This window comes from Symsagittifera roscoffensis, chromosome 2 (assembly GCF_963678635.1).
Source record: "Symsagittifera roscoffensis chromosome 2, txSymRosc1.1, whole genome shotgun sequence".
Lineage (NCBI taxonomy): Eukaryota > Metazoa > Xenacoelomorpha > Acoela > Convolutidae > Symsagittifera > Symsagittifera roscoffensis.
In genome coordinates, this window is record NC_087063.1 from 73,824,506 (window position 1) to 73,846,245 (window position 21,740).

The 21,740-nt window shown below is 35.3% G+C and overlaps 1 long non-coding RNA gene across 1 annotated transcript in view; it reads left to right on the plus strand.

The window, feature by feature from the left end:
* Positions 1 to 332: 332 nt before the first annotated feature.
* The window catches only part of LOC134839582 (uncharacterized), a 58,637-nt gene continuing 37,229 nt past the window's right edge, over positions 333 to 21,740 (plus strand). Inside the window, exon 1 of the long non-coding RNA XR_010162392.1 lies at positions 333 to 727. This is a non-coding gene — a long non-coding RNA (uncharacterized LOC134839582). The remainder of the gene's footprint in view (positions 728 to 21,740) is intronic.

The following is a 21,740-nucleotide window of genomic DNA, read 5'->3' on the forward strand; positions in this document are numbered from 1 at the left end:
AAAACGGAAAAACCGCTTTCAGGGTTTTAATTTCTAAATTTTTTCATTAAGTATGACTACCTACGGTCCAAATTTTATTCCCCCGGTATTTTGGTCATTGAATCTTCAGCAAGCCATACACCGTTACGAGTATATCGGTTGTGAATAAATTATGAGCTGTTTATTTTTCAGTTCTTCATCAGATTAGATCTGTCTCATGAAACATTCATTCGCAATTTTAAAAGACAATAACTTCAGCCACGGTAGGACTACAATAATCAGATATTAAAATACTTAATCAACCAAGACAGTATTTTGAATACAAACGATGGTTTTCCTAAAAGAATTGGAAAGCTAAGCAAAAGTGAAAAAACAATAAAGTTAAACAAATATTAAGCTAGAGGAGTGGATCTATTTTGAAGTACTGGGAAAAGATGGGTAACGTTATGCGATGTTTTTTGATTGGTCGAATTGTTTTTCCTTTTTTATCCTCTCATAAAGTAAACATTGTTTTTTTTTTAATTTCTGAAGTAGGAGATTATCCACTGCTGAAAATCTATTCGACCATCGTACCAACTGTCAATTTCTATTATCATTTTTGAACACTACTTACAAAATCAAAATCAGATAAAACCGCTCTTGTTATTGATACAGCCGAAAAATTGTCAAAAGTAAAAAAGAAAACATAAAAAGCGGCATCTACAAAAAATTTTAACTAAAAACAACCAGATCTTCTTACTAGAATCACGTAAGTAAAACTTCCAATGGGAACCAGATTTTTCTATTGCAGTATTTTATCATAGAAGCAGAACTTTTGGCAAAATTGATTCTTTTTGCCGTTTAAGGAGAGCCCGACAAGTAAAAAAATTTCCACAACTTCCCAAAAACTCCCAAACATTATTAAAACAACGACCCCTCGAGAAACGCCGGGATCAGCCCTTGATTTAATGCCCAAAAAAAATAGAAAACGTCAAGATATATTGAAGCTTTTGCCAAACCCTGTTGTAGATCAGGAGTTTGAATTTTTCTAGCTCAGTCCACGAATAGAAAAGTTTTGCTTTAACTCGTTTTGGAGCTAAAAAAAATTGAAAACCCCAAGTTTTATATGAGCTTAAAAACTCGAAAAATTTAAATGTCTGCCAAAGTATGCTGGTTGGTTAAGGATAATTGTTTGCTTTTAGGCTTTCTATTGCGCGCTAGTTTTGCACAGGCGAAAGTATTGGGACACAGGGAAAAAAGAGAAGCTTTTAGGGATACTTATTGCGTCAGTTTTTAGAAAGAACAATGAGGCCGATTAGATAAATGTTTCAAATTAATCGTTGAAAACGAAGTATTCCGTTACGGAAAAAAATTAATGTTTTCTTTAAAAAATTATTTGTTATTGTTTCCTTACTTTTTTGCATGCATTTCAGAGATCATGAGCCATTTTTGTCAAGGTTTTTTTTAAAGGGTGGGGGGGGGGGGGCGGGGGGTGAAATAATATTTTATTGGCAAATATGTTTAAAAAAATTCTCCAAACAAGCTTTTTGAATTTAATTGCACTCAAAGTGTTCATTCTCATCGTTATCTGGGCATCTAAGCCCTTCGCAACACCTTAGAATTATACGTTTTTAGATAATAAAAGATTGAACTTGATTTTTAAATTTAACTTGTTGAACGCAACTCATAAACAGGCAGAAAACATGCTCGAAAATATCCAAATTGAGCGTATAGTAATGAGAACAAAAAAAAAAACATTTTTAATACGTCCCTCATTTTTCAGAAAATTAATTTCAAGCATTAACTTCAAGCAAAACTATGAAAAATATATATAGCTGCGTTCCAAGCAGGGGGAGGCTTACGGCAGTTTCATCAGTCTGTATAATTAGAAGAAGTGGTTAAATTTTAGCCGCAATATGCAGCAAAGTTGAACATTCAAAATTAAATTGAACCAGACTGCTCGCATGATAATCTTTGACTTTTCAGAGTTCCCTTCAACAGTTCTATTAATGATGTTCCGACCATTGAAAATGGAAAAAAAATTATTCGGGTGTGTTTTAGTTCTTGTTCCGACCATTTGAAAAACGGGGAGGAACTTTGTATTCGGGTGTGTTTTAGTTTTTTTTCTTTTTGTTTTCCACGCAAAATCAGGTACCACAGATAAATATCGGAATGGGTCGAATGATATACCATATTAAAGCCCTTTCAACCATGATTTGAACGACATTGAAATATTTCATAAAACTTTTCACAATTTTGAGAGAAACCGGTTCAAAATTTTAGATTTTTGGTCTAATTTTGACATAATATGGTGCGAGCGTGTAGGCTTACAACAGGTTATTTAAGCTTACTTTAAGCCGTGAAAACTTAGTTGCATTCATATAAAAGTAGTTTTTGGAGTTTTTGGCGCCCTTTTGTGAACAAAGTTTTAAAACCCCAAACATTTCGGCGACAAATTTACTCGCAAAGACTAGAAAACAATATTTAATTTTTTTATAAGTCAGATTCTAATTCCCCTTACTTAATAAATAAAATTTTAAATTTTTTTTCAATTTTTTTTTCATTTTTTTTTTCGTTTTTATGGTCAATTTTGTTCAAAAAATGTTTTCCGAATGGCCTTTTTACTATTACTGTCGAATATGCCTAAATTCTTTTTTTTTGTTCAGATTTTTTATCACACCAAGCGGAAAAAATTGACACTAATTTGAATTTTTTTTTTTTGTATTTTTCTATGACTGTGGTCAGAACATTCTGGGCTACTTTCTGTTGAGTGATATATCATTTTAAAGCCTTTTCAGTCGGGATTGGAACCACATTAAATAATTCAAATCAAAAACTTCAAACAATCCCAAAATTTCCGCAAAAAAATTGAAAAAATTTTTTTTTTTGTTTTTCAATCTTTTCATTCAAAAACTGTTGTCCAGTTTGCCTATATTGTTATGACTGTCGAATATGCCTAAATTATAGTTTTGTGTCAAATCCTTTTATCACACCATACAGAAAAACTACACTAATTTGAAACATAAAATAGTTTAAAAGTTTGAAATAAAAGTTCAATTTAAAAAGTTGATTTTTTTAGAGTATGGTCAGAATATTTTGTGCTACTTGCACAGTAACCGGCTACCCTTGTTTCTAGTTCGACAATTTTTGATTAATTTTTTTTTCTCTAAATGGCGTTTTCTACTTTAAACCTGCCGGCTCTTTTTCCTTTTCCCCCCACCTCACTTAAACATGAATTTTATGGTCTAACGAGTGGTTTTACAAGGTAAATTATGAAGACCAAATATGTTTGTCATGGCCTAATTAGTCTGCTTGTCAATTTTCATAACAATCGAACAAAGTGAACAGTAACTTCAAATATAAAAAATTGCAGGTGGGGGGGGGGAAAGGAAAAAGAGCCAACCTGCCCAAGCAGAGCTATGATTTTTTCAACCCCTCGCCACCAGAGGCGTTTCCTTATACACTTTTTGTTAAATCTGCGGGCAAAAATCTCGTTCAAGATTCATTTGGCGTACACAAGTTGGTTCATTTGATTCAGCGGTAAGCCGGAAGTTTCGTCACAAAAATAAAATTATCTACGCACGATATTTCTAATATGTGCGGAATACTTAAAAGCAGATTTTAGGAAAATATATTGGGATCCAGGTTTTTACAAAGAAACAGTCTCAACCAGACGAGGAGCATGAGTTTTTTCGAAAGAGGGGGAGTTTGAGCTTGAAATTTTAAGCATTCTTTTGACCAAAAAATTGCGTTGTTTTTTTGGATCTGCTCCTTCCTCAATATTAGCATATATTGGCGCTGAATTCCTCGTTAGGAAACTTTAGGGTCATTCGTCAAAAAAAGATTTTGTACTATAATATCGAAAGGAAAACCTTTTGGTTGGACGGCAGAATCCTTGAGTGAGGGGAGGTCGGCATCTTTTACTTTGTTCTTCTCTTACGCACCCCATTTTTTAAGCAAAATTCAAGCTCCAAATTCTTTGAAATTTCGATTAGCTAAAGAAAGTTTTGGATCTATTTTTGTATTGATCGAAATTAAAAAACTAAGTATGATATGCTTCGTGTTTTGATAAGAATTCCCGCAACCAAGTTTAGTCGTAAATAATCGATTATAACGGATTATTATGATGATTTTTTGACAATCATAAGTGATTATAATTTCCAAAATTAGGTGTTTAAAAAATTTATAATTGATTATAATCGTGATATTTTCCTAGAGGTTATAATCTCTTACAATCGATTACAATTGATTATAGTTCTTAGAAAAAAACCCTTAGAACCAATTATAATCGATTATAATCGATTATAATAGATTATAGTCTCTTATTTTGCCAAAATTTTTTCAATTCAGTACTACATTCGAATTATATCTATGGGTTATTACTTTTGTGTCAATAAGAGATTCTCTAAAAGAGAAATCTCTTGAGCACTTTGGTTCATTTGAACACAAAATTTTACCTCGAAACAAAAGTTTCATAGATATCCTTTCATATTAGTGGAAAAGTTCTTGCGGTAGATAAAAAATAAATCTTCCGAATCAATCATGAAACTAAAACAACTTGCGGATGTTTTTGTGGTTACAAAACTTAAAATATGCATCACAAAACAACTCCAATGGGGAAGAAAAGAAAAAAACAATTATAAGTTTGAATTGATTGGAAAACTTTAAAAACATTTTTCTCATTTTTCGTAGGAACCAACGTCTACAAAAAACAATAAAAATATAAGCAATTTAGATGCAACTTTGAAAACAAAATGGACAAACAAAAGAGATTATAATCAATTACAATCGATTATAATGGATTTTTGTGGAAACTAATGAATCAGAAATTTGAATAAAAATAATGGATTAGAATCAATTATAATTGATTATAATTGTATCGAAACATGGACGAATAAATAATCGATTATAATTGATTATAATGGATTATAATTAATTATAATTTGATCTTAAAAAGAGAGATTATAATCGATTGTTAATTGATTAAAATCGATTGTTTCTCAATTTGAGTAAGACCGGTACTAAAATCGTAATATAATCGATTATTACCGCTTGAAACTGGATGCGGGTTTTATGCAATTTTCAGCGCAATTATTTCATGAACTCCTATTTTTAAAAAGTTTTCTTGAAATATCATAATCTAGAAATAGAAATTTGATCAATATTCCAGAAATAGATATATGATCAAAAGTCGAATTAAAAATTTTGTTGTATTTTTGACAAAAACGCTCATTTGGAGCTTTGCTATTTCGGTTCTTAGGGGTCACCTTTTAAACTAAACACTTAAATCATTAATTTTCCTTAAAAGCAGCAATGCATATTTTTCACTATGCACTTAATATATGACAGGTTTTTTTGTTTCAAATTCATTTGTATTGGGCGATCTTGCTTTAGGGAAATCATATACGCTCGTTTGCTTTAAATTTGCCCTTTAAGCATGTACCTACCGTAATTGGAACTTCGATTGAGTAGATATTTGGTCATTGCGCACAAAAAAAACAAATAAATAGTACTTTCTTTTTCGGTAAGTATATTTAATTAGACTTTACGTGTAATTATGGACTGATTACGGGGAAAATAGTAGAAACCAAAGAAAAGAATTTAGTACAGTTTTGAACAGGACAACTCTGAATGTCAAGTCAGAATCGCCCACTAATTGCCGAATACTGAAGATATCACTTCGAGAAGTTAGAAGACAAAAAGATGGATTTCTTTAAAAATCTTCCCTGTGACTTAGTGTGAAAAATAATCACCCGATAAGGAAACTAAATCGGTTACAAGCATGTGCGGATTTTATATCTAGTAACCATTTCTCCGTACTTTTCTTCAATAGTGTGTGTGTGGGGTGGGGGAGGGGGTAGTTATAGAAATCTAGAATGAGCGCATTCTTCAGAAATTTTGCCTGCGCCCACGTGCAAGAAATATATAAGTGGTGAACAACAAGAAGTTTGAAACCCATTAAAAATGCATAGCCTTAAACTGTGTTTTGCAAAATTGTACATATGGCAAATTCGATATTGCACATATGGCAAGTTTTAATGTTGTTGCATTTGAATGATTTGCCTGCATACTTGCCTTTATGATGATCATATCATTTTCAATTTGTAATTTTTCAACAGTCAAATCGGCTTTGAACAGTTTGAGTAATTCAATCAATTAAGTCAACAGTATGAGTGCATCTTACTAACTGTATCACAGAGAAATGGCTGAGTCTATCAAACCAGGGGTGGATCTAGGATTTGTTCAAGGGGGTGGGGGATTTTTTCTAGGATTTGTTCTAGGATTTGTATAAACAATTTATAGTTTTGCTGTATGCAAAGCATATCACTTTGTATTTTAATTAGCGTGAGGGGGATAATTTTGAAAATTTTTTGAGCAAACAACTACACAAAAGGCCTTAAAAAGCAGTCGAAACATTCAGGGCTTCACCTTGATAAAAAGCAGTTTGTTAATATTTAGCTTAAATTAAAGCAGAATCTGTTTCTCTAATTCCTTGTTCAAACTAAGACGAAGTGCAGTACAGATTAAAATTATCCGAGCATAAAGCAAAAAATTTGAACATTTAAACGTTTTTTTTTTCAAATTGAGATAAATACAAAACTTGCTTAGAGTTTAAACAGAATCTATATATTGCAATTTAATTTGCACAATTCGGGCCCGAATATTTATCCCAAAAATGAACCTTTATTGGTTTTTAAGTGGACCAATATTGGTATTTAAGTCAATCCAAAGTTACGCCAAAACTACCAAGTCAATTACTGACAAAACTATATGAATGAAAGTCTAATTTAAATTTAAAATAAAAATAGATTATCTAAAAAATTTTGCAAAAAATTAAGAAGTTGTTTTTCAATTAAAAAAATGGTGTTTAAAATTGTAAAAATTACATTCTTTGCATATCGAAATTTTATGTTTTAGAGGTGTGAGAAGCCTAATTTGATACAGTTTTGTCGGCAGTTCTGTGGTATTTTTGGCGCAATTTTTTGATTGACTTAAAAATGTCGACCCCTTTTTGGGTGAAATTTTAGGCCCGAATTTTGCAAAACAATTTGCACTATATTATACATGATAAAAATTCATCAAGTTTTGATTTCATCATTTTTAACCATCAAGTTTAATTCAAAACTTTTGAAAATTTCAGCGGCGATATCAGTCAATTTTTTTAACTACAACAGTTCATAAGACGACTGTTTTTCATTAGTTTCATGCGTAAATATTTGTTCATCGTGTACCTTTGTAATTGTTATGATCACTCACGTGTTTTGAATTGTTTCCAGCCAAGTTTGACTAGCTAAAAAAGGACCGTAAAAAAGGAGCTCAATTGGGGACCATTTTAAAGTCCTATTGGTAGTATATCGAATTTTTAAAAAATCTCAAGGATATTCTCGCAGGGTCTAAAAAAACTGGTCTGAACGTTTTCGATTTTCAGAGTACATCAGGCGAAGTTTCATGAGACCGACCTACGAACTCAAGCTAATTTAAAAATTAAAAATTAAAGGTTAACGACATTTCAAGTTAAGTTACCGTTTTTTGCAATTTCATGTGAGCCAATCGCCCTTTCAATTGAAAATGTTTAACAGGATCTTTAGACAACACGAAATTTCCGCAAATTTTTAAATTTGTTCAAAATTTTAAAATTTTTCTTTTTGTCTTGATTTTTTTGATCTTATATCAATTTGGATGAACATTTTGTTTTACTTGCCCAGCAACCTGCTTTAGTTGTTATTCTGATCGGTGAAAATCGGGCGAAACTTTGCCTTTGGGATATGCTTCAATTTTTTCACTGTCCACGCAAAATCAGGTACCACAAATTTTTTTTAGAATGGGTCGAATAAGATGCAGTTCAACAATGTAATGTTTGAGGCCTTTCAGTCGTCATTCAAATGGCATTAGAAGTTTTTATTCTCGAGAAGAACCGGTCTGAAAACAATCTTTTTTGGTCTAAGTTCAAGCAAAAAAAGTGGGTGAACACGAATTGTTTTTAAACCTAAGTCGATTACCACAACTCATCACCGGAAGGATTACCGCTAACATTTTTAAGCTTTCTTTCAGCTTTTCAAGAATTGAACGACCTTAAGAAACATTCAAAAAAAATTCGCAGTGTCAAGAATAAACACGTTTGATACTTTTGAATTTTATGTTAATTCCGGACAATTAAAAAAAAACGAGTAGGTGTAATGAAAACAAAAATGTTCCTTTGAGCAGAGAAAAATTGAATTTCACACTAGGAAAACAAATTATTTTTGGAGGCTTAATTTGGCGCTTCCTTTGCAATAAAACGTATTTTTTTCATTTTTAACTAAAAAATTTTCTGCAAAAAAAATAAAATTTCGAATTTTTTTAGACAACCTTGTAAAGTAACTTGTTACAGCATAAAATTGATTTGTACATGAAGACCAGGAAAAAAAAAGAGGACAACAGATTCCCCTTAGTCAACGTGAACAATTCGTTGCGATATCGATTGAAGTAATTTAGTTATGATCAAAATCAGCAGTCTGATGAAAACGGAATATTTATGCTCGGTGTGTTTTTTTAATCAGTCAATTTAGGCCGATCAAAAAAATAGTTTTCAACAAAAACTTTATATACCCCATTGAAGAAATTGACTTCGTGAGGTCAAATTAAAAAAAGATATTTTACTTCCAATCATCTTTTCTAAAGTTCTGGGGGTTTGAAAATTGCCAAATTGGTCATGTTCTGGACTAAATTATGCGCGCTTTGAAAAGTTTATCCATAATGCTGAGAGCGTAACGCAAATTATTTATGCGTGGCAAATTATCCCGCACAACAGAATTGTTCCAAGCATAGCTAATCGATGGTATTAGTTTCGTACGACTCAAAATTTTACATTTGATTTTCGATATTGTCCAAGATTTATAATTTTTCTAAATTTTCTTTTGCCAAAAATCTATTTGCTATAAGCTTAGGAGCAGTCGGAACATTCAGGGCTTTGAACTTATATACGAGCAGTCTTGTTTGCCTTACAAAAGAGTAAAATAAACTCGCTCGTTGAAATTTAAGCTTAACTATAACTTAATTAAAAACAACAATTTAAAAATGAGTGAATGCTTGAAGCTTATTGCTAATTAGCAAAAGCCAGCAAATGTGACATTTTTGACTATTAAGAAAAAATAAGTTTTTCTGACAAATTCTAGAAAAATCACATATTTTCATATGAATGCAGATAATTGGACTTAAATAAATAAATGAGAAACAATCGGAAACTAACGCAATGTTTGGCGCCCATTTTTAGTAATTTTGAGCGGAAAATGCGCCGAAAACAAAACAAAAAAAACATTCAAAATGTTCAAAAAATGACATCTGGTCAAGCTCAATTTGCTTGAGCTTTCGATGAAAAAAAATCTAACAAAAATTTCAAGAGTCATTATCTTATTTCGGTGGAAGCTATTTTTTATGAATTTTTGTTTCCTTTTTAGTAATTATTGTTAAAATTGAAGTAATTATCATTAAAACTATTTTTCGCGACATTTATTTTTCTTTTGTAATTATCGTTGAAAGCGCTACGTACATATAGGGACTCCATATATAGGTTGTTTTATCCATAATGTTTATCTAAACCTTTCAAAAATTGTTATTTTTCTCTTTCAGTTGATACAGAAATTAAACATTTAAGAAAAATTATTTCATAGCCCAATTCATCTTGTAAAGGGAATTAAAAAACTTAAAATAATTTTAATTTACTTATAAAGCGCAATGTGAACTTTAAAACTGACTCCAAAATCATTATGTTTGATTGTAGATCAAAGAAACGCGGCCATTTACATACAGCTTTTTTTAATTGACGCAACCGAAGCAAAACAAAATTAGGAAAAAAGTGCGACCATTTTAACTATTGAAAATTACTTAAGTTTAATGAAACTTAGATCAATTACATTAGAAAACGGTAAGATATGACGCCAATACACTAGACTTTTCCTTATTTGGTCCACCTTTTTTTAATTCAATTAAGTTTCTTACAATTTTGAGCTTTTTAAATATTTTAAAGCTTTTTTAAAATCAGAAATGGATTTTAAAGATTTTTTGATGCTTTGCATGGGTTTCAGAATCCGTTTAAAATTTTTCCGATAGTGTTCTGTAATAAATATTTTTTATCTCTTATAGAATCCAAACCAATACCAAATTTTTCAAACATAAACAATGTACAATTATTAGCCCAAATACTAGAGAAAAAATAATTGGTACAACTTTGATTTGCCTGAATCGACAAAAGAAATCTAAGGATGTTAAAGTGACACGCTGGAAACAGCCCTTCATGCAAAGAGTTCCTGAATTGCGACCTAGAACTTCATCATACAAATTCCATTTACCACCTATTTTTTAAACGCGTCCCACACATTATGTCCGAAATAATTAAATCCGTTTTTTATTTTAATTTCTAAGATGAACTTTAAGCGATTATGTGTTTTTAAGTGCTAATAAATTGTTCACTGTGCGTATGTCTTTTATTAAATTAAAAAGTTTTCAATCATAATTATGCAAATCTTCCAGACTGGGGTGACGATGTGCTTTTTCTCAAGTAATGTTTGCGTATCATGACTGATCGCAGACCACCAATCTTTTTCGGCTGAGATGCGTCGAAATAAATCGATTTCCGTTTTCTGTTGTACCTCCATTTTTTAGAAAAAAAAATGTTAACTACAAGAGCGTCGAAGAACAAGAGTGGCAAAAACAAAAAAGAATGTTCAAAAGAGTGTCGCAGAAGGTTTAGAAAATTAACTTTTTCGTTGCTAAAGTCAAAACAAGTGTGCTTGCATCAGGGCCAAGCTCTGAATATTCCGACTGCCTTTTCAGTTATATAGAGTAGTATCCGCTCCAAAAATTGATGAAAATTTCAAAAAAAAAAGAAAAAATTTGAAAAGTTTGTTTGCGTTTTTTTGATAATCATCCCTCTCTAGGAAATTTTAAGTTCATAGCATTGTACTTCGGAAATAGCATGCCTCATTTTAATTTGGAACAATTTCTAGGACGTGAAATATCGCGCGTTAATTGTCCAAAACTGGCCAAATTAGATTGGCAATTTTTAAGCCATGATTAAGTTACAAAAAATAATCACAGGTAAAGAAATATATTTTTTTAAATTTTGAGCTCAGGACAACAATACTTTTCAGGTTATCTACAAAATCCGTCAAAAATGGCTAGTTAAAAAATCAAAATTGTTCTGAAGAAAAAACCAACTCAAGCGCAAATACTCCGTTACTTTTGTTACAAAAATCGGATCTAAGAATTGCTCACTCAATTTTGCTCAAAATTTTGCTCAAATGGCTATTTATTACTGCTCAAAAAGCCTTTCCAATAAAAAAGAGGCATACTACTTGTTCTTATAAAATGAAACTCTTTGAAAAATCCATCAATTTTGAAAAACCAAACATGCTCCCTTCTGGAACCTTCTGGAGTGCGCCCTGACACGAGCAGGCTGGTTTCTGATCCAACAATCTTCGAAATTTATCACTTTGTACTTGGTATGGCCTGTAGGGGATTGTTTTCACAAAAATCTCAAATTTGAAAAAAAATCTTCTTTTCATTTTATTTTTTTTTTAATTTTAATTTTTTTCATGTTGTTTATGCTCCATAGACCTTAAAAGATAGTCGGAACATCCAGAGTTTTGCCCGCATACGAGCAGTCTTGATTAAATTGGAGCTCAAGGCATCGAAGGCTTTCATATGAAACAAAATAACCCATTAAAAAGACTTGTCAAAAATTGGCTGAAGAAAAATACCACCCTGGGCACAAGTATTTTCGCACATTCTTCGAAAGTCAGACTAACACTAGACACCACAGCAACAGGACTCTTCGTATCAGGGCAAAAATTTGAGTGTTCCGACTGCCTCTTACGGTCCATGAAAAAAATTTTGTTACAATTTATTATATTTGAAAAATTATAAAATGATTAGCGTCTTAATAGCTTACCTCAATCCAATGTTGAGCAGTTTTTGAGCTGGAAAAAATAGCCACTTACGCGTTGAAGTCATGAAACATATCAACATTATTTAAAAAAATGAGCTCAATACGTCAATTCCCTTTTAGATGATAAACAATTCCGCACAAAAAATTTTATCGAACAACTTTTTGAGCGGATCTGAGCTCATACGAACAATCTTTTAGCATCAAATTATTCGCCCAACTTCAGCATTTTTCTTTCGCATAGTGTCATGTTTGTCTAATATAGCCGCCCTTGTAATCAAAGATAGGATAGAGCTCAACAACTACACAACTACATAAAGCGTCAATTTTCGGCTCCCTTGGACAGCTTTCGTTGTTTAGCACTCCTGCACCCCCCCCAAAAAAATCGGAACTAAATATTGCTCACTCAATTTTGCTCAAAACATTGCTTAAATGGCTATTTATTACTGCTCAAAAAGCCTTTTCAAATAAAAAAGAGGCCTACTAGTTGTTCTTATAAAATGAAACTCTTTGAAAATTCCATCAATTTTAAAAAACCAAACATACTCCATTCTGGAACATTCTGGAGTGCGCCCTGACACGAGAAGGCTGGTTTCTGATCTAACAATCTTCGAAATTTATCATTTTGTGTTTGGTATGGCCTGTGGGGGATTGTTTTTACAAAAAATCTCAAACTTGAAAAAAAATCTTCTTTTCATTTTATTTTTTTTTACATTTAGTTTTTTCATGTTGTTAATGCTCCATAGACCTTAAAAGGTAGGCGGAACATTCAGAGCTTTGCCCCCATACGAGCAGTCTTGATTAAATTGGAGCTCAAGGCATCGAAGGCTTTCATATGAAACAAAATAAACCATTAAAAAGACTTGTCAAAAATTGGCTGAAGAAAAATACCACCCTGGGCACAAGTATTTTGGCACATTCTTCGAAAGTCAGACTAACACTAGACACCACAGCAACAGGACTCTTCGTATCAGGGCAAAAATTTGAGTGTTCCGACTGCCTCTTACGGTCCATGAAAAAAATTTTGTTACAATTTATTATATTTGAAAAATTATAAAATGATTAGCGTCTTAATAGCTTACCTCAATCCAATGTTGAGCAGTTTTTGAGCTGGAAAAAATAGCCACTTACGCGTTGAAGTCATGAAACATATCAACATTATTTAAAAAAATGAGCTCAATACGTCAATTCCCTTTTAGATGATAAACAATTCCGCACAAAAAATTTTATCGAACAACTTTTTGAGCGGATCTGAGCTCATACGAACAATCTTTTAGCATCAAATTATTCGCCCAACTTCAGCATTTTTCTTTCGCATAGTGTCATGTTTGTCTAATATAGCCGCCCTTGTAATCAAAGATAGGATAGAGCTCAACAACTACACAACTACATAAAGCGTCAATTTTCGGCTCCCTTGGACAGCTTTCGTTGTTTAGCACTCCTGCACCCCCCCCCAAAAAATCGGAACTAAATATTGCTCACTCAATTTTGCTCAAAACATTGCTTAAATGGCTATTTATTACTGCTCAAAAAGCCTTTTCAAATAAAAAAGAGGCCTACTAGTTGTTCTTATAAAATGAAACTCTTTGAAAATTCCATCAATTTTAAAAAACCAAACATACTCCATTCTGGAACATTCTGGAGTGCGCCCTGACACGAGAAGGCTGGTTTCTGATCTAACAATCTTCGAAATTTATCATTTTGTGTTTGGTATGGCCTGTGGGGGATTGTTTTTACAAAAAATCTCAAACTTGAAAAAAAATCTTCTTTTCATTTTATTTTTTTTTACATTTAGTTTTTTCATGTTGTTAATGCTCCATAGACCTTAAAAGGTAGGCGGAACATTCAGAGCTTTGCCCCCATACGAGCAGTCTTGATTAAATTGGAGCTCAAGGCATCGAAGGCTTTCATATGAAACAAAATAAACCATTAAAAAGACTTGTCAAAAATTGGCTGAAGAAAAAAAACCACCCTGGGCACAAGTATTTTGCCACTTTCTTCGAAAGTCAGACTAACACTAGACAGCACAGCAACAGGACTCTTCGTATCATGGCAAAACTTTGAGTGTTCCGACTGCCTCTTACGGTCCATGAAAAAATTTTTGTTACAATTTATTATATTTGAAAAATTATAAAATGATTAGCGTCTTAATAGCTTACCTCAATCCAATGTTGAGCAGTTTTTGAGCTGGAATAAATAACCACTTATGCGTTGAAGTCATGAAACATATCAACATTATTTACAAAATTGAGCTCAATACGTCAATTCCCTTTCAGATGATAAACAATTCCGCACAAAAAATTTTAGCGAACAACTTTTTGAGCGGAGCTGAGCTCATACGAACAATCTTTTAGCATCAAATTATTCGCCCAACTTCAGCAATTTTATTTTCGCATAGTGTCATGTTTGTTTATTATACCCGCCCCTGTAATCGAAGATAGGATAGAGCTCAACAACTACACAACTACGTAAAGCGTCAATTTTCGGCTCCCTTGGACAGCTTTCGTTGTTTAGCACTCCTGCACGCCCACCCCCCCCAAAAAAAAATTAGTTCATGTGAACAACAAGTATTTTGTGAGCTAGACTGTTGTGGCATCTCTCATCATATTTGCCTTGACTTGAAATCCATCCCTGGTTTGATCAAAGAAAGTCGTCCGAGACAACTTTTGGGGCGTTGCGACGCAGTCTGTCTCGACAAATAAAAAGACGATTAATCTCGATACGGTGACGTAACTTTTGCACTTTGTTCTTGAAAATTTCCGGGTTATCAACGGAATTACGAATTGCTAAAATGTAAATTATTGATTTTTAGAGGATGCTGGAGTCTAGTAATCATAGAATCTAGCCATCAAAAAATTCACATAATTTTTTCCGTTTTCACTCAACGAACATCCTGATTTGTTTTTGATCGGTTAGCTATGACGATGGGTAGAATAAATATTGCGGAAACTGAATATCGATCACCGCACCAGTTATGAGAGGTGCATTTAAAAACCAATTTACCAACGTAGATATCAATTTTGGAGGTTTAGTTAAGTTGTAGTGACTACTGTTGACGTATATCTCAGGGCTTTATTTTTTTTTACAAAATCAAAAAGGTATATCATACAATCACGCGCATTTTATATGGTTTCTGAAGAGCATAAAAATTGATTTACTTATAGTAATAAAATTTGGAGTCCATTAGACCGACCTGATGTTATGTTCTCATTTGGAACTACTTTAAATATTGATGCCTCTGGGGAACTCGGTGAAATCGACTGATTATCGCTCACTTGGAAAATGACGCAAACAAGAGCCCAGGCTCGTACCTTGCTCGTACCTTCTGGAATGTGTGGCCCTCTCAAAATTTTATAAAAAATTATTTTGCTTGTTTCCCTGATATACAAGTGTACTTGCGAATTTTAAAAAAAACGTGCGTCGTTTTTGTGTAATTCTAATCAAAACATGCATAAGGATACCATAATCCAAACATGTTTGGTCATCATGATCAGCCGTGTAAAACACTAGTAAGACCATTAAATAGAAAAAAGAAAAGAATTTTTTTTTTGAAAAAGACAAAACAAAAGACGTTCTCTGTGTCAATTAATCTGAGCTCTCTTTAAAAGTCCATAAGAATCAATTTTAACCTTCCCTTCCGCGCCGCAACCAAAACTATAGAAAAAAAAACAGAGCAGATATTTGGCTTTTGACTATCTAAAATTTTTTGAAAACAAACTATGGCACAGGTTAATCTTCAAAGTTTATAGGTATTGGCGTCTTAAAAAAACTTTTGCGGCCATCTTACAAATCTGAATACTGCAAAAAAAGTTGACTCCGTAGCTATTAACAAATTTATCGGACAACGTCTGGAATTTTTGAAATAATTCTGACCTTCAAGCTGATATTTATTAGAAATTCTTCTTTGAAATTCATCGTTTTTCAAGCTGATATTTATTAGAAATTCTTCTTTGAAATTCCTCGTTTGCCTTTTTGTTGGCGTTTTATGTGTTTTTTTTCCTCTGAAAGTTTGCATGGCAAATCGTTGCTGAATGAAAAAGTTTTTTCAATTGTGCTCTTGAAATAAGGCAAAATTGAAATTCTCCGAAAAAGTGCATGCATTTTGCGTTGCACTTGTGTCAGTTCAAATGCAGTTTTGAAATTTCCATTGCTGTTTCAACGCCATTTCACTGTCTCAAGGTCAGAATTATTTCAAAAATTAAAAACGTTGTCCGAAAAACGTGTTAAAAGCTATACAGATCATGACGATCAACCTCTTCACACGTATAGACGCAAAAAAGCTGTTTTGGAACTGATCCTTTTGCTGTTATAAAACCAGAGACAAAAGAGTAAAATATGGCAAAAATCCAAATGCTTTCTCAATGCTTTGACCTTTTCACTTAATACAATGCTTTGATCTTTTAAGCTTCACAGTCAATTAATGTACCATTAAAATTTACCTTGCGACCTATTTGTTTGTAGATTCCACCACGTTGGAAAGTTGAGTTCTAGTTTCAAGACTTATTTTTCTATTGCCCAGTGTGTTAAACGTAGAATTGAGCATCTTAATGGATGTGTTTTTCTTTTCCCAATTTTGTCTACCTCAAAAACAAATCTTGTACAAGATCAAGTGTGGTAACATATTGAAACCCTTTCAGCCGTCATTTGGAATTCCCCAAATTTATTTTAATTTTTATTTTAAGAATTGGTATCAAAGCTATAAAAATCTCTCAAACTACAATTAATTGCCTATTTTAATGGTTAGTTTTCAAAAAAAAACATTATGTAAAGGTGAAAAAAATGATGCTTTTTGAAAAAGAAGTGATTTTTGTATTTTTTTTAAAACAATTTTTGAATTTTTTTTCTTTAATTATGGTTGGCAAATTATGGAGTTAATTGCACATCAACCGGTGTTGGAATATCATGGCCTCCTATTAAAGTTTATCATTGGTTCAAATCAATTTTTGATGAAAGGGAACTGGAACTTACTGTGCGCGCCAATCTCCACACTTCGTACTAAAATCTGTTTTCAAACACTTGAATTAACGAGTATTTTATCGGGAAAATAACTCTGGAAATTTCGTAATACAATGATATTTTTAACAAACTTTTTTATTGTTAACATCGGTAACATCGGCCACAAAAAACTGCATAACTCAAAGCAAGCTGCAAAAAATGGCCAGTATTTGTCCTTGAGACAAATTGCTCTTTTTAAAGGTCAGCCTTAATCAAGGCTGAACCAAATTAGAGCGAAAAGACGGTTAAAATCGGTTTTGGGGGGATCGAACCTGGTTACGGAGCATCCCATCAAGTTCGGTGCATATTCGAGTTCTAGAAAGGAAATGACCTAGTCGGGATTCGAACCGGCGCCGAACCCGCCGGGACGCACCATGTATACGCTTGGCTACTGTCCCTGTATGCATTTACTTTATATGCATTTATACTATTGTTTTATATTTGCGCTGCAACATCCTCCACCCCTAAACAAGGAAGAACGGGAGCGAGCTTTACGGTCGGGCGGGTCAGTTCGCTCGTAACGGTCTTTATGTCGGCGGATCGCGCGCATCCGTCCTTGCCATAGTGCAGTCTTAGGATACGTGCGAGTGGATAATGTGCACGTGGAGTGTCAGGCTCTATGACCCAAACCAAGTCACCGGCTTTCAACTTAACGTCTGACTGGTTGTGCCACTTTGCCCTCCTATTGAGGGAAGGAACGTATTCCCGCATCCACCGTATCCATATTGCGTTAGCGTATGATTGCGCTCTGGCAAACCGCTTCTTATGGTCGAAGTTTTCTTTGAAACTTAGCGACGGGAAGCTAGCTGCGCTGTGACCGAGAATGAAGTGATTCGGGGTGAGTGCCTGTAGGTCGTGCGGATCGGAACTGACCGGAGTGATCGGTCTTGCGTTAAGTAATTGTTCAACTAGGCAGAGCGTTGTTCCTAGAACTTCCTCAGTTAACCTCCTGTTGCCTAATATGTCGTACAACACTCGCTTAACACTTCTCACTAGCCGCTCCCAGGCGCCACCGTGATGAGGGGCACTGGGCGGGTTAAACTTCCACCTAATGCATTTGTGGACGAAAACGGCCGGGGCGACTTTGTTCCAATTTTGGACACAGGATAGGAGCTCCTTTTAAGCACCAACAAAATTCGTGCCATTGTCAGAAAGAATGGTTTTGGGGGTACCTCGCCTTGCAATAAATCGCTCTACGCCCATGACGCAGGAACTAGTATCGAGAGATGGAACCAACTCGATGTGAACTGCTCGAGTCGTGAGGCAGGTAAATAGGAAACCCCATCTCTTTTCGGTACTTTGGCGTATTGGCACTTGAAACGGGCCAAAGTAATCAACACCTGTGTTGGAGAAGGGAGGCTGCTTGTAACCCAGTCTTTCAATCGGTAGGTCAGACATAATGGGCACAACTGTTTTTGCTTTGCGCTTACGGCATGTTATGCAAGTCTTTTCGATGTTCCCAAGTAACCAGCGCAACTTCAGAACAATGTATTTCAACTGAACTACAGCACGCATGTAATCCAACCCCTGATGTGCATGTTGAAAGTGCATATGCCTAATCAACATATGAGCAACTCGGTGTCGACCATCCAGTATTATTGGATGTTTGCTATCAAAGTCGGTATCAACAAGACGGCTGATACGTCCAGTTGAACGCAGGATGCCAGCTGGGCCGATGAACAGAGAATATTTAGCAATCCGACTTTTCTTTGTTATCAGTTTATCGGACTGAACTATTTTCACTTCGGCAGGAAATGATTCGGACTGAGCAAGATAAATGAGCTTCTGCTCGGCAATATCTAACTCGGACGGGTCGGTTATTTCAAGCGTTTTTGTACGGAAGTGTTTATGCGATGGTAGCACACGAAGCATAAACGCTAAAACACGTTTGTACTTTACAATTGAGCTGAATTTATCCCAATTTTTAAGCAGTCGGATCGACGACGCTTTCTCAGATGCAGTCTCAAGGCAGTCTCAAGGCATGTATCAATGTCACAGAGTGGGCCTTTTAATTGGATCTTTTTGATGACATCAGTGTTCGGCTTGAATGGCCAATCACATGTCCTCAATATACTAGGGCCTCTAACCCAGCTGCTATCCTTGAGGGCTTCCGAAGAAATCCCTCGTGTGCCGGTATCAGCTGGGTTATCACCACTGAGTACATGATTCCATTGATCAATGGTGGTGGACTCCAAGATTTCACCAGTGCGGTTTCCAACAAACACAGGAAGTTTGTTGCACGAGTTAAGCCACTGGAGAACGGTGGTAGAATCAGTCCACATGAATACATTGCTTACTTTGAAAGTAAGCGCTTTCAAAATCTCTTCTTTGAGTCGAGTCGCAAGCAGAGCAGCCTGAAGCTCTAACTTGGGAATGGAGAGCATCTTCATAGGCGCTACACGGGCTTTCCCAAATACAAAAGCTAACTCGGTCTTTTGCGATTTAGCAAGTCGGGCTCGGAGAAACGATACGGCGCAAAAAACGTCCTGCGAACTATCACCGAACGTGTGAAGTTCACAGCGGTCGAACGGTTCGGTAAAGTAGCTACGAGGTATCGTCAGAGTACCTAATAGTGGAAGTCCTGAGTGCCAATCTAGAAATTGTTGTTTAATTTCCTCTGGGAGATCATCATCCCACTTTTGACCACTGGTTCTCCATATGTCTTTTAGTAAAAGGCGCGCTTTCACAGTATATGGAGCTACCAGTCCTATTGGATCAAAAACTGAGGAAACAAAACTCAACACGGTGCGTTGAGTAATTGCTTTATCTAGTGGTCGATCAACACCTCTACTTACTACTAGGGTATCTTTTACATGATCTCAACTGAGACCAAGAACATGCGACGATTGGTCTGGACTCTTACAAATATCCTTAACTGACGGGTTGGACTCACGGTTGTCCGGATTAAGAGCGGTTGTAACTTCGGGTACATTGCTAACAAACTTTGTCAGGTTAAACCCACCTAATTTGAGCATTGCGACTAAGTCTTTACTTAGGCTAAGAGCGTCAGCGGTATTTTCGAACGAGTCAAGATAGTCGTCCATGTAAAACTTCTGGACAACGGCTGAAGCGGCTTCGGGTATTCAGCTTGATTATCAGAAGCAGTTTTTTGTAGCGCGCAATTCGCACAAGTTGGCGAATCACGAGCGCCAAAAATATGACGGGTGTATTGGTGAACCACCACACTTGAAGTGGGGTCCTCCCGCCACAAAAAACGGAGAGACGGTTGATCTCGCGCAAGTACTCCAACTTGTAAGAACATACCTTCTATGTCCGCTGAGACGGCGTACTTGTGTTGACGGAACCTCAACAGTACAAAAATAAGATTTTGAAGGAGATACGGGCCAACCAAGAGAGATCTAAGGAAGTGCCATGAAATTTGGATGCTCCATTGAGCACACGGCGCACCTTGCCGGGTTTGTTCGGGTTCAAAACCGGATGGTGTGGAAGATACCACTCACGTTCGGCTCGTGAGCTGGGATCGTGCGGGTTGACGGTTATGACATATCCTTTACTTATATCTTCTCTGATTGTTTCGGTATACTTCTCGCGAAGTAACGGATCTCTATCTAATCTTTTCTCTAACGACTTTAATTGGGCTAATGAAGAATAATAATTGTTAGGCAAGCTAACATCATTATCACTCCACAGCATCGGTACAGTTTAACGCTCAGCATCGTGAACGGTTTCAGTTTTTAGGATCGACAAAGCACGCTTGTCTGCGCCGGAACGGGCATCTACTTGCTTGAACACCATACGACTCTAACTCATACCAAGTTTTGATTTGGTCGGTCAGAGAAGTATCGTCCGTGACGCAGTTAAAGGAAGAAGAATTTAAGGACGAACGATCAGGAGATGGAACACTAATGACCCAACCTATCGGAAGTCGGACGGCGCACGGTGAGTCAAGTTCATCTCCAAAGACATGTTTGAGGGGTCTTATCGCATGATAGAAGTCCTGTCCTATAACTATCTCAATCTCTTTGTAATTATACGCAGTCGTCTTTAACGGGGCTAGTTGCGGGTATTTGACCTGCAATTCGGAAACGTTTATAACATCGGGTCCTATATACATGTTGTGCTTAACGAAAGCGACAAACGAAAACGAAAATTCACTTTCATTGGGCTTTGCGGAAACTTTCAAGTGAACTCGTTGAGTTTTAGATACCTTGGCTGAGTTAAAACCATCGGTCGTAACATTTACGGGCGTGCCAACTAATTTCAGACGTTCAACGAGTGCCGCGGAAACCCAAGAATGAGTGGAACCGGTGTCACAAAGTGCTAGTGCATTCGAATTTTCCGAACCAGAGGACACATCTACCAACGCAACGGGAAGAATACCTTTTGCAGTTCCCTCACAAGGTTTAACACAAGCTGCGTTGTTTGCAGAAGTAGTGTTTGTATTAGTTTGAGTCGATGGTGATCGGTCGGCCTCTTTGGGCGGGAAAACTTTCTCGGCTCCATGAAGAAGCACATTGTGAGTGCTCTCACAGTCCTGTTTTGGGCATTTTCTTGCCTTTTGGCACTTTCGGAAGGTATGGTTGCCTTGTAAACAAGAAAAACAGAGCTTTTGTTCTGCTACATATTTAGCCCTTTGTGTTGCGTTTTTCTCTTTGAACACGGAACAGTTCCAGAGTGCATGCTGCCCTTTGCATAGCGAGCATGGAGGAAACCTTGTCTTTTCTCTACTTTTCTCATCCTTAGAACTTACCTTAGTGTTACCTGCAAGCACTTTTGTAACTACTTTTTGTTAAACTGGCTGCTCGACTTTCACTAAAGATTTCAATCGCTCATGGCCTTCTGCCTTATTCTTAAGCCAATCGTTGAAGTCTAGCAATGTTAATCGCTGCCAATGTTGTCTAAC